This window comes from Pyxicephalus adspersus, chromosome 3, assembly GCF_032062135.1.
Source record: "Pyxicephalus adspersus chromosome 3, UCB_Pads_2.0, whole genome shotgun sequence".
Lineage (NCBI taxonomy): Eukaryota > Metazoa > Chordata > Amphibia > Anura > Pyxicephalidae > Pyxicephalus > Pyxicephalus adspersus.
The window spans coordinates 41,663,470-41,676,413 of record NC_092860.1 but is presented as its reverse complement, the minus strand read 5'-3'; the positions used below and the strand labels follow the sequence as shown (position 1 = coordinate 41,676,413).

Below are 12,944 nucleotides of genomic sequence, written 5' to 3'. Positions count from 1 at the left end.
GCCGCTCTGTGGTCTCCTGATGCTGCTGCTGCCATCTCCGCGCTATGTCACCTTGCCGCTCTGTGGCCTCCTGATGCTGCTGCCACTTCCAGACTCTGTCATTGTGCCACTCTATGGCCTACTCATGCTGCCGCCACCTCCAGACTCTGTCCATGTGCCACTCTGTTGCCTCCTGATGCTGCCGCCACCTCCACACTATGTCCCTGTGCCACTTTGTGGCCTACTCATGCTGCCGCCACCTCCAGACTCTGTCATTGTGCCACTCTGTGGCCTCCTGATGATGTTGCCACCTCCAGACTCTGTCATTGTGCCACTCTGTAGCCTTCTGATGCTGTCGCCAACTCCATACTTTCATTGTGCCATTATGTGGCCTCCTGATGCTGCCGCCACCTCCAGACTCTGTCATTGTGCCACTCTGTTGCCTCCTGATGCTGCTGCCACCTTCACACTGTCATTGTGCCATTCTGTGGCCTCCTGATGCTGCCACCACCTCCAGACCCTGTCATTGGGCCACTCTGTGGTCTCCTCATGTTGCTTCCACCTCACCACTATGTCATTGTGCCACTCTGTGGACTTCTCAAGCTGTTCTCCCACTCTCCCCACTCCATGACTGGGCCACTATTTTGCCTTTTTGGCCCGGATGACATCACTATTTATTTGACCCTTCTTCTGATCTGTCAGAAGGAAAAAAGAGACGCACAACGGTCCTGTCAGTGTAGCAGCTGTAAGGCCTGTATGGTCCCATCAGAATTGGCTTATGATTTTGTAGCCAAAAGCAAGAGTGGGTACAAAACACAGAAGACATGCAAATATTTCATTCATCTCTGAATGAGATGTCATCTCTGTTTTGGAACCCACGCCTGTTTTTTTTTGGCATTAGCAATACTGACGGATTATTGAGCAAATGCTGACTGGGTGAAGGCTGATGCTCCACAGACAGGATCCGTTTTTTTGTGGGTTATTCTTCTGATGGAACAGAGGAAGGGCAAAAAAATCAGTGACCTCAACAGAAACTTAGTGCTGACACCCTCTCCACTCTGTCGAGGGGGCTCTACTTGTTTAAGCGGTTAATAGAACAGGTTCTGTAGGCATCTTTGTGGAATCAGCTGACAAGGGTGTAAAAGGAGTGTGCTTCTTCTTGACGCTAACATGGACCTGTAAGGCTGAGTTCATACTTGAGTCAGTTTGGCCCCGTGACTGCCCAAATAATTGAAGTGTGCAGTGATTCTAATAGCGACTCCTGTCATCTGCATGTCATACTGACTCACAGTGTTATTTCACTACCACAGCAGACTCCCTATGCATGTTACTGCAAGGCACAGTGTTCTACACCACTATCAAGGCTCTCTGCAGACCGGAAATAGACTTTTTTAACGCGATTCGCAGCGAATAAATTAGGATCGAAGGGAATCTTTTTGGAAAATTTGGCGAACCGGCTGAATCAAATTTTTGAGAAATTCGCTCATCCCTGGTTCTGTACTATCACTGCATTGTAAGTCCAACTGGTGTTCTATTCTGATTTCAGTTTATGTGCCGCCATTAAAACAATCCTTCCTTTTCTGATCTCAGGGACTGCTTTGAAATGTCTGGATAAATCAAATAAGGGTAAATCTCTGACTTACTGTATTTTTCTGACCATAAGACACACTTTTTTCCCCCCAGAAGTGGGGGAAAAAAGTCCCTGCGTCTTATGGTCCAAATACAGCCTACACATAGGCTGTTAAAAAAAAAGTTTCTTACCGTGTTCCTCTCCTGCGTGCTCCTCTCCTGTGTGTGTGTGTCTCCTTGATGCTGGCTGTACAGCAAGTGCCTGCTCCTGCTTGCAGTGCAGAATGAAACTGAAAGTAACAGCCGGCATTCTGCACCAGGAAGCAAGCTGCTGATCCCTGCCTAACAGAGATCCCTGCCCTAACGGAGATCCCTACACCTAATTACCGGTAAGTGAACAGAAGGGGACGACACTGGCATTGCAATTAAATTATGTCCTGGTGATCCCCCACTGACCCCATATATGCCTTTCTACTTGTATACACCTATTACCTATAGACCTGGCTATTAGCATATTTATAGAGTTCTTCTAAGGTTAAACAGATGTTTTATTTGTATGAGGCAGTCAGGATGATAGATGAGATGGTATATAGGAGTCCCAGGAACTCACCCATGTTGTTCTATACAAGTACTTACATAATCTAGACATTTGCAGAGGTCTGGGTCATCTTGTTGGGTCATATCTATGGAATTAATATATTGGGTAGACTGGACCACACACAGATAGATGTGTGCAGAGCAAAATGTGATGATGTGTATCAGCCATACACAGGAAATGTTCACTATTTAATCTTCATTTAATATAATCATATTATGCTCAACAAAGCATGAATTATATTACAGGTTATATGAAATAAAATGAGTATATTCCAACAGTACATGAGTATGGATTCTGAAGGGCTGGATCAAAGTAAGTGGTTTTCCGTAAGGATAGTGTAGGACTAAAATAATCTAAAAAGGTGATGTTTTGGCAGCTGTTTAATGTTATTACACCAGGGAATGTTATGAATCTTTATTTGGTGATATATTAAGTTTATTCTATTTATGAATGTAGAAAGTCAACAAGGGTAGCCTTCACTGATTGCATGGGAGTGAGCTTTTGTTTTTATTTTTAAACGTCCTGGTGTATATATATAAATTTATATAATACCATATTGAAGGCTTTCTGTTCCATTCGTGCAAAAATAAATAAATAAAAAGGGGGAGGGTGGAAGCTTCATAAAACACATGTGAGCATGGCTGACACCATTCAGTCCTCGTAAAAGCTGTGTGTTGTCAGCCCAGTGTAGTACATAAAGCTGAGCATATAAAACACAGGATAATGGGTCTATATTGTAAATATGTACTGTGTGTGCTGTTGATTTCACTCACAATTTCAAACGACTGAATTATTTATATTATTAAAAAAATATAAAATATATTCTACCCTTTAATGTGACCCAAAACGATGTAACAGAACATGCATTGCAAACAAGTCTCCTGCCTATTAGAACAACCAATGTGCTCTCATTTATTTACCTCTTCATTGCTGCACCATCCAATATGAACCCCCATGGTAGGTGTGATAGGAATATAAGAAATTCTTGTACAAAGTCATCATTTCAGGCATGGCTGTCACTCATCCTCCCTCCACAGATACATCATGCTGCCATATGTCCGGTGCGTCTTATGGTCCGAAAAATACGGTATATTACCTTCCTCCTATGTAACAAAAATGTAACAGACCAAGAAAACTCGATAATGTCTATTCCTTCTATTACTCTCTTCAGAAACTTACTGAGCACTACATCCAGGACTTTGTAACCTATTAATTACTATTACCTTTGTAATCTATTTCAAACAATAATAATACAAAACGTATTGTACACATTATTTGTAATATATATATATATATATATATATATATATATATAATGTTATCAAATCATATAATGCAGAGATCTACCTTGTAAAATCTACAGACATTCGTTTTAACAAATAGATCCTATGGTCTGCTTGAAATCCCTTCACCTTTCTCTGTTTGATTTGAACTCAAGGAATAATTTCTACTAATGGACTCTACTAATAAATATCTTTTTGACAGTCCTAATTTTATTCTAAATGTAAACCATTTAAGCAAAAGTTTTAGATTTCTTGGATGGAGTAGAATTTTCAACTACCATAGACAGATCTATATATATGTAGGTAGATCTTCTATGATGTGCCTGGCATTTCCTGACACTGGCATTGCAATTAAATTATGTCCTGGTGATCCCCCACTGACCCCATATATGCCTTTCTACTTGTATACACCTATTACCTATAGACCTGGGTATTAGCATATTTATAGAGTTCTTCTAAGGCTAAACAGATGTTTTATTTGTATGAGGCAGTCAGGATGATAGATGGGATGGTAAAGAAGTCCCGGGAATCTTGTTGGGTCATATCTATGGAATTATTATATTGGGTAGACTGGACCACACAGAGATGGAAGTGTGGAGAGAAAAATGTGGTGATTTGTATTTTACAGTTTACAGAAAAAATTGAACATTCCAACAGTACTTGTGTATTCAAGGGCTGCCCTGGATCATATTAAATGGTTTGTGGAGTTTAACTCTAAGGATACTGCAGGACCCAAATTATCAAAAACTTGTTGTGTTATATTTTACGGTTTAATGACCTTGTTGGCACTTAAGGATTGATAAGAATCTAATTTTGGTAATATATAGCATAAAATACCTTAAATTCATATAATAATCTTAGAGTTCCCTCCATTGTTTGCATATGAGTGGGTTTTTGATTTTCCTTTTTAACACCACACACATAAGTAACATTGTCTATACAATTACATTAAGATGAGAGCACATATTTAAAGTGTACATAACCCCTAAAATAAACTCATCATATTTCATACATGTTGATCTGGTATATAAGCTTTTGAAGGTGTTTATGTTCCATATGTGCAAAAAATAGAAAAGGTGAAGGTGGAAAGGTTTGAGACTTTTCACACAGTACATCTGAGCATGGCTGACACAATTCAGTCCACATAAATGCTCAGTGCTGGCAGTGCAGAGCAGAACATGGAGCTGGGCACGTTTCTGGCAGATCAGCATGTATTTTCCTGCACTTGTAGGATCTTTACATCGATAAAACACAGGAGAATGTGCGAATATTGCAGAGATACATTGCGTGGGCTGTTCTTTTCACTCAAATACACTTTAGGAATCACTTGCATCGTTGAAAAAAATCAATATTATTTGTAGTGATTAAAATAATGTAATTACCCTTGAAGTATTACATAATGACATACATCATTCATTACACTTTTCATTGTTTCACGAATAGTAAAAATACAGAAAATAAATGGTTTTGTGCAGTGCTCAGAGAAAGTGAAATGTGAATCAGTTATCATTCATTGCCCCTTTCATTGCTGCACCATCTAATGTGCAGGGTAAGTGATGATAGGGATGGTCATATTAGTACTGTACAGTCCTCTTAGTTACACTTCTTTTCATTTTCACTTAGCTAGGACAGGTTATAAATCAGATCGGATAATTATTAGATAATCAGATAATTAGCAGTTCTGCTCTCATCACGCTGCCATATTATCACTGTGCTGTCCTCACAGTTACTTTACTTACTACTTTGTATTTAGCCAGGACAGATTATAAATCAGATAATTATACCAGATAATAAATGACAAGGACCATGTGATCCCACCTGCCACCATTCCTGTACATACCTGGATGGCCCTGTGCCCAGAGGAGTCCATTTCATTGGGGTCTAATCCCATCCTCAGAAGATCCCTGGCCATCAGAACGTCCCCCCTAGTCGCAGCACTTGTCAGTAGATCATACATGTTCCCCATGCTGTGCTCCCTGTCCTTACAACAAGGGAGGAGGGTCTGATCAGACACTTGTAACTTATCCAGCGATTTCAGAGAAAGAGCTGCAACTTCCAATGGAGGGGGGAGGGGAAGCTGAGTGCTATAGGCTGCTGTATATTATGGGAAGTGACAATCCAATGAGGGAGGGGGAGCAGGCTGTCAGAGCACACGATTGGCTGTCTGTGAATTGGTGAGTACAGCAACCCCGCCCCCAGCCCCCACCTCTAATACAGGCAGCTTGTCATTAGTAAGTGTGCTGTGCACATCATAGTCTCTGCCTTGTTCAACCAAACAACCATTGTGTATTTCATGGCTCAGAAAACTGATTTTCAGCTCCTAGATAATATCTGTATAGTGGGAATGCAGAAGAAATGATGGGGACACCTGGATTTCAGCAGAAACACCCAAAACTCCTGGGTGGTTGGGAACAAAATCAGTCATTTCAAGGCTTTCTGGTTGCTTGAGACCCCAAAAGATAAAAAGAAACCAGATGACAACTTTCCAGATGCTAAGAAGTATTACAGTGGATGCATTGCCCTCTCCTTGTAGATGAAGTCTATGTGCTGTATTTATTTTATCTACAGGAAATGCCATACTTTACTATTTTGTACTAGCACTGTATTGTAAGTAGTAATTCTATTCTGATTGTCGCTTCTCTGCCACTATATAAAGTCCATGCTTTCCTGATCCCATAGACTGCTGAGAGATGCCTGGTTATATATCATATGAGGATATATCTCTAATGACACCTCTAGATTTCCATGTAATAAGAGAAAATAAAGATTAGTGAGTTTAAAACAAATTCTGAATCCAATAAACTTACAATTGTGAATAATATTTTCTTCCTCCTATGATATAACACCTATGACATGACAAATATATTAGTAATGATTTATAATATTATTACTATGATTAATATTACTAAAATGAGACAGGGGTAGGAATGTACTGTAATCTCACAGTGGATACATACAATACGTACAGATCAGTAATAAATAAAATCTATTCCTTCTATTACTCTTTTCAGAAACTTACTGATCACTACATCCAGGACGTTGTAACTTCTAGGATACATTTTCCAATTTTCTTGTACTGTTACATTTTCCCACAGCCTATCCATAAAATGTAACAAAACTAGTTTTAGTAGTTGCTGCCACTGCTGTTCTGATTTCTGATATGTCTTGCTGCTAATGTAATTGTATTGCTAGAACATGTAAAGAGGGGGTGGGGGTGATCTCTTCTCCTATTTGTTACAAGTAGCATGAAGGTTGGTAAAATGTACAAGTAGGTGTCAGGAGTGTTGTTTGGAAAGTACTCACCAACCATTATGAAGAAACTTGCTGGATTGGTGACATACCCAAGCCTGAAATAATGGTGGGTAACATACTGGAACATTGGCCTGAAGAGCTCTTCGGGTTTTGGCATTGGGTGCAGCTGTAGTGATCATTCTTCAGCTTTGTGTTCTTTCTACTGGACCAGTGCCAGTATTTGTCTTTATTCTGGTAATATGACTTTGATGGCAGGCAATGAGGCCAATTTATTAGAAAAACTAAAAGAATGTTAACACCATAATCTAATAATGTGAAAATCAATTCTCGGTTTACTTATTTTTTTGCACATCTTTTATTGTGTAAAGCTTCGAAATGTTTTTTGTAAATCAGCTTCATTATCTGGGCATTCTTATGGCAGCACCACTACCAAGCACTGCCGATCTGTAATATTTATATAAATGTTTTATATGCTGATGCAGAAGGAAATGCTATACGTTACCATTACCTACTACTACAGCAATTGTATTTCTCTAAAAATGTCTACATTGCCTGAATACTCATTCCCATTATTAATAATCTAATCACATATAAATCTGGTAGCAGAATTTAATGATCAGGACTGATTTAATAAAATATATTTAGGACATGAACACATAAGTATGACCTTTCTGCTGGTTATATGTGTTCATACATAAAATTAGGAATTATTCGCAGAATCTGCCTGCCTAGTTCATATTTGTGCTGCACACACCCGGGAAATGCCTACTTCATTTAAAAAGTGCCATCAGGAATTGTTTTCATCTTTATTCCACACTATTATTAAAAAAACGAATGTACTTCTTAATTGTAAGATTAAATCTTGTTATCAAATCATACAAAGAACTCTTCTGGGAATTTTTGTCTTAGTAAATAGATCTTATCTTCCCCTTGTTCTGTAGGTAAAAATAACTTATTGCTATGTTTGCTTAGAAATGAAGGAAAATCTTTATATACAGATAATACAAGAATACCGTATAATTTAGCAAAACTTTTAGATTTATACATAGGGTAGAATTATAAACTGCCCTTGACTGATCCATTTTATCTGTAGCTAGATCTTCTAGACAGATCCTTAATGACTTGCCTGAAATTTTATAATCTGACCTCTAAGTTTGACACAATTAAAATTAAATCAGACATCGGCACCTAACCCTGTACAATACTATCTACTATAGCTGGTTATAGCTGGGGGAAATCTTCATATATTTAGGAAATGTATAGCATAATTTATCTACGTTGAAGAATCATATGTTCTAAACAGTAACATTATCCCAGAATCCCCTTATGTGATCTAAAAAGTCGCAAAATTTTATGTTTAAAATAACACTGTAGATATTAGATCCAGGGATTTTCTATTTCAGGGTAAATCTATTTTCTGACATTTTCTAGATCAGCTATGGGTTTCAGATTCTGAGTATGCAGGTTTTATTTTTTAAAATCTATAGCCATGTGTCTATTTTTTTAAACTGAACAATGTGATTATCTATCAGGCCACTGGGCCTGATTTATTAAGTTCTCCAAGACTGAAGAGGATACACTTTAATCAGTAAAGCTGGGTGATCCAGCAAACCTGGAATGGATCTGGTCCAGGATTCAAAACAATTGCTAGCAAATAGCAAATGACTTTGAATAAGTTCATTCCAGCTTTGCTGGATCACCCAGCCCCACTGATAAAAGTGTATCTTCTTCAGCCTTGGAGATCTTTAATAAATCAGCCCCAATGTCTTAGCCTTTATGTAGATGCTGAATAATGAAATAATAATCCATTTATGAGAAGAAAGCCTATAAAGGCATGATCTATGTGATATGTTATACATACTTGCAATTGTTTTAATTACATACTACTTACCCAACATAAAGAAAAAAATATATGTCTGGCACAAAGCCAACATTAGTAAACTTCTGTGGACAAAAAAAGATAGGTCATATAAAATAGGTAAAGGGACTGAAGCCAGGGAAACTATCTATTACTTTGATATAAGGTGTATTCTATTTCAGATAATCATCCATTGTGTACAGTTTACTTTCCTGAAATAAATCGGTAATCATTCATGGACTTCATGGGGACAATCATGGGAAAAAAGGCAGTAAAGCATGCTGATCATTTTCTTCTGTTCAGGACAGGCATGTCTGTGTTTTTATAGTCAGTGCTTAGGAAAAGTCAAAGATAGAACTAAATAGTGAATAGACTTTAGTTCCTTATGAAATCAAAGAAGTGAGTGTATATAAAAATATTTTGATTAGGACAGAGTGGTGAAGGGTTAGAACTTTTGTGTTATGGCTGTCTGTGTCCCCATTAGGAAGATTTACCCTAATATTTGTCCTCGTGGGTATCATGATTAATAAAGTCTGCTGGCCCAAGACCATAAAATAAGTAAAACTCTATCTGTGTATGCACCTAGGTAACTCTCCAAGATAGGATTTTCTCTCATTGTCCTCCCCTCCTGTGTCACTGTCTGTATTAGTCTGTCATTTGCAATCCCTATTTAATGTACAGTGTATTTGATGCATAATATGTTGGCGCTATATAAATCCTGTTTAATAATAATAATAATAATAGTATCATCATACACGGGACACAGGTGACAAAATAGCCACCCTTTTCTATAAAAGGTATTTTTCTGTTTTAAAGCATATTGCAGAAAATGTATTTCAAAGATAAGGTATAAATATATACATTTGTTTTAGCCTTTGCTTATTTAGTAAATCAAAATTATTTTTTAGGCTTCATAAAGAAATACATTTTTTTAGTACAATATTTTACAGCAATTTAGTAATAATAACACAATTAAGTCAAACAGTACATGAAAATATTATATAAAATAACTGTAATGAAGACTTGTTTTGTGCATCCTTCTGTGTTCTCTTCCTGGAGTGTCATTTAAAGGAAAAAAATAATTTAGACCAGTAAAACATGTAGGACTGTATATATATATATATATATATATATTTATATATATTTATATGTCTTCTTTATTGTTCTTATCTAACTTTGTTCTTGTTATTACTATTGTGTTTATAGATGGAAATAAGAAGAAAGTAAAAACCATAAATAGACCTAAAGAGGGGCTTGGCAGTATGTAAGTTACACTTTTATTTTAAATCTCTCTGATTGAATTGTTGAAATTTATTAATTTTCCTCATGTGGCCATGCTTCATTTTTATTCCCCCCCCCCCCCACTCAAAATTATATTACCAAGACTGCAGTAATATCACTTAAATAATTTTGTTCTGTTTGAAAATATGTGACTACTGCTGTTGTTATTATTACTATGTATATGGAGATGACTTTGGCACATATTGTTATGTACATTTAAGGCATAGTGTTGATACAAATAATAATAATTTATTAATTTTAATTGATTTAATTGTTAATGGATTTTTTGGATTGATTGAATTATTTTATTATTTTTCATTGACACAAACAACACCAATATTTTATATAGAGGGAAAAAAGAAAAAAATCTTTCTATCATAATAGAGGTAACTATCAATAGTCAATATTTAAAATTAATGGTATCAATGTCTAGAGATAAGCACCAAAGCCAAAGCAATGTTTTGGAGGACAAACAGTACAGTAATAAACATAGAGGACTGTACTCCTTATAATGGTTAAAATCCGGATACCATGGCCTTCCAGAAAATTGAATACTGGAATTCCAGCCTGATCAGATTCAATCTTTCAAGATGCTGGGCTTTCCTATTACCTTTTTTTCCCCTTCCTCCTGACCATGAACAGCAGCCTACTAATAGAATAAAGCTTCATACATAATTTAGATATATATCATCTTGGGTGACAATCTTGCATGTGTGCATTTGTTCCCCAATGTGGATCAATGAACAATGACGCAAGGAGGACCACAGTACTTTCCTAAGGAGGAGAGCACAGTGGGGTGCTACTCGCTCATTCCTTCCCTTTGTCTATCAATAGAACAGAATGGTGCAGTGTGTACAGTGCTTGTTTGTTCTATTGTCATTGTCATTAATATATAAATGTATAAAAGCATAAAACACATATTTAAGTTTAGTGAATGGCAATATTGCTTTTAATGCAATTCTATATTTATGTTTTACAATTTATTTTTGAGTATATACCATGTTTTATTTAGATAACTTATTAAGTGTCTCATAGCAAAACATTTTATGCAAAAGAGATTTTTTTTCTTTTTCTAACTGAACTATAAATAAAGAAATGCTTCTTATATAACTTTTGTGCTTTAGAAATATAGAAAGTATTTATAATGATTGTAATAGATAAAGAAAAGCTGAGCTCTGGGAACTGTGACAAAAACAGGACATGCAGAGGGCAAGGACAGGCATCAGTGTTATTTGTGATGACACTTTACCCATCATTGACTGTGCCTTGTACTGCATGATGTCTGTGGTGGCAGACATGTTGGTAGAAGCAGAGCTTTACTTCCTCATGTCAGAGCCTCCAGCAAGTGGGACAAACAGCACAGCAGTGACATCACCAAATCTCACTTCATATTACCTTAGTCTAGGAATTAGAGGCAGCAATACCTTAGATTCTCCTTACATATATTCCAATGATCCATTTCTTGCTGCACGGTGAGCTGGGGTTGCCCCAGTCCTGGAATGCTGGATGTTTGGGTTTGCACCATGAGCCAAAAGAAGTTGGGTCATCTTTGGACAATTCAAATCCGCCACCTTTATGATGGAAACAATCAATTAGATTATGTATTTAGACATTCATTTCTTGCTGTGAGTCTGTTTGGTCAGCCAGGGAACATAAACTACACAGAAGAGCAACATTCATATATAAGAGAAATTAAGGACAGAAATATGTAAATAGGTTGATGTATTAATGAATATCAAACAGCTATGGTCAGGGTCTTGTTTATTTCACCAACAGATAGCATACAAAGAATAAATAGGATTCATTACAATAATTGTAGAAACCTCAACAGTAGAGATTATCTGGGCATGCAGATACAAAGTAACTATATTGGAAAGAGTGCTGATGTGGTGTGAGAAGAACCAGAGAGGGTCCAATCACCCAGCCCACCTAGGACTGGGGAGACTAATGTCCTCTACCACAAGTTAGCTCCATATATCCACAAAAAGGCTGTATTAAAACAATAAAATGCAAACACTGACAAGCAGCAAAAAGAAACCATGGTGGGCTGCTGTTATATGAGGTGAGAGTTGAGTGTAATTATATTTTGTCTAGAACAGGGTTTTAAAACTTATCTCTGGGTTTATTAACCCATTATCCCCTTCCTTATATCATGGCACCTTTTCATCTTGTGAGTTCAGGTCCACTTTAAAATCCAAATCAGTTCAAAAATCCAAATCAGTCCAGTGCCAAAAGTACTAATACAGTGGGTATAGAAAATAATCACCCTCTTGTGAAAATATTCACATTTTGTTGCTTTCCAGATAAAAATAAGGACACATAAAAAAATCTTTCCAACTGTATTGAATTGATGCAAGGCTTCAATCACAGCCTTCATTTTTATGAGATATCTGTCCATTCTTCCTAATGCCACCAGTTTTTCCAGAGCCAGCAAAAGAAAAAAAGATTTGAATATCCAAGCATTTGTAATTTTTAAAAATTTTCTGACATAAATGCAATGGTGCCAATATTTTTGGCTATGACTGTACACTGACCTGAGTCACAGATTGCTAATTTCTTCCTTTAATTCCTCTCTCGAGGAAACCTGGTTGAGAAACGTTTGTTTAACATATAACTGGATTTTGAATCATGCATTAGCACTCATTAATTCTCATCATATTACAATGAGCAATAAGATGGTATTTTCTGTGTGCCAGCTTGCATTCTAACCTTTGTATGTTTAATATGGTTCCCCTAGTTTAATAGGTATTTTAACGATGGAAAAACCATGCATGTTCTTATTATATTCTTCATATTATGGATGGCTTTTGTATTGAATAAACGTTTTATGTAGCAAGGACAGGATAGCCCTGTGCCCTGGGGAGTCCATACCTCTGGGTCTAATCCCACCCTGAGAAGACCCCTGACTCTCTGTAAGTCTACTGAGATGTATATAATAGAATCATTGCTATAGGAGTATTTATTTCTAGATGATTTCTATATGCTGTACTTATTTTAGGTACAATCCTGCTGAAGGAAATGTTATACTTTACTGTTCTGTACTATCACTGCATTGTAAGTCCAACTGGTGTTCTATTCTGATTTCAGTTTATGTGCCGCTATTAAAACAATCCTTGCTTTTCTG

The 12,944-nt window shown here is 36.9% G+C and overlaps 1 long non-coding RNA gene across 1 annotated transcript in view; it reads left to right on the top strand.

Annotated features, from left to right (window-relative positions):
• The window catches only part of LOC140326067 (uncharacterized), a 55,166-nt gene that overhangs the window by 15,480 nt on the left and 26,742 nt on the right, over positions 1-12,944 (top strand). Inside the window, exon 2 of the long non-coding RNA XR_011919775.1 lies at positions 9,746-9,803. This is a non-coding gene — a long non-coding RNA (uncharacterized lncRNA). The remainder of the gene's footprint in view (positions 1-9,745; positions 9,804-12,944) is intronic.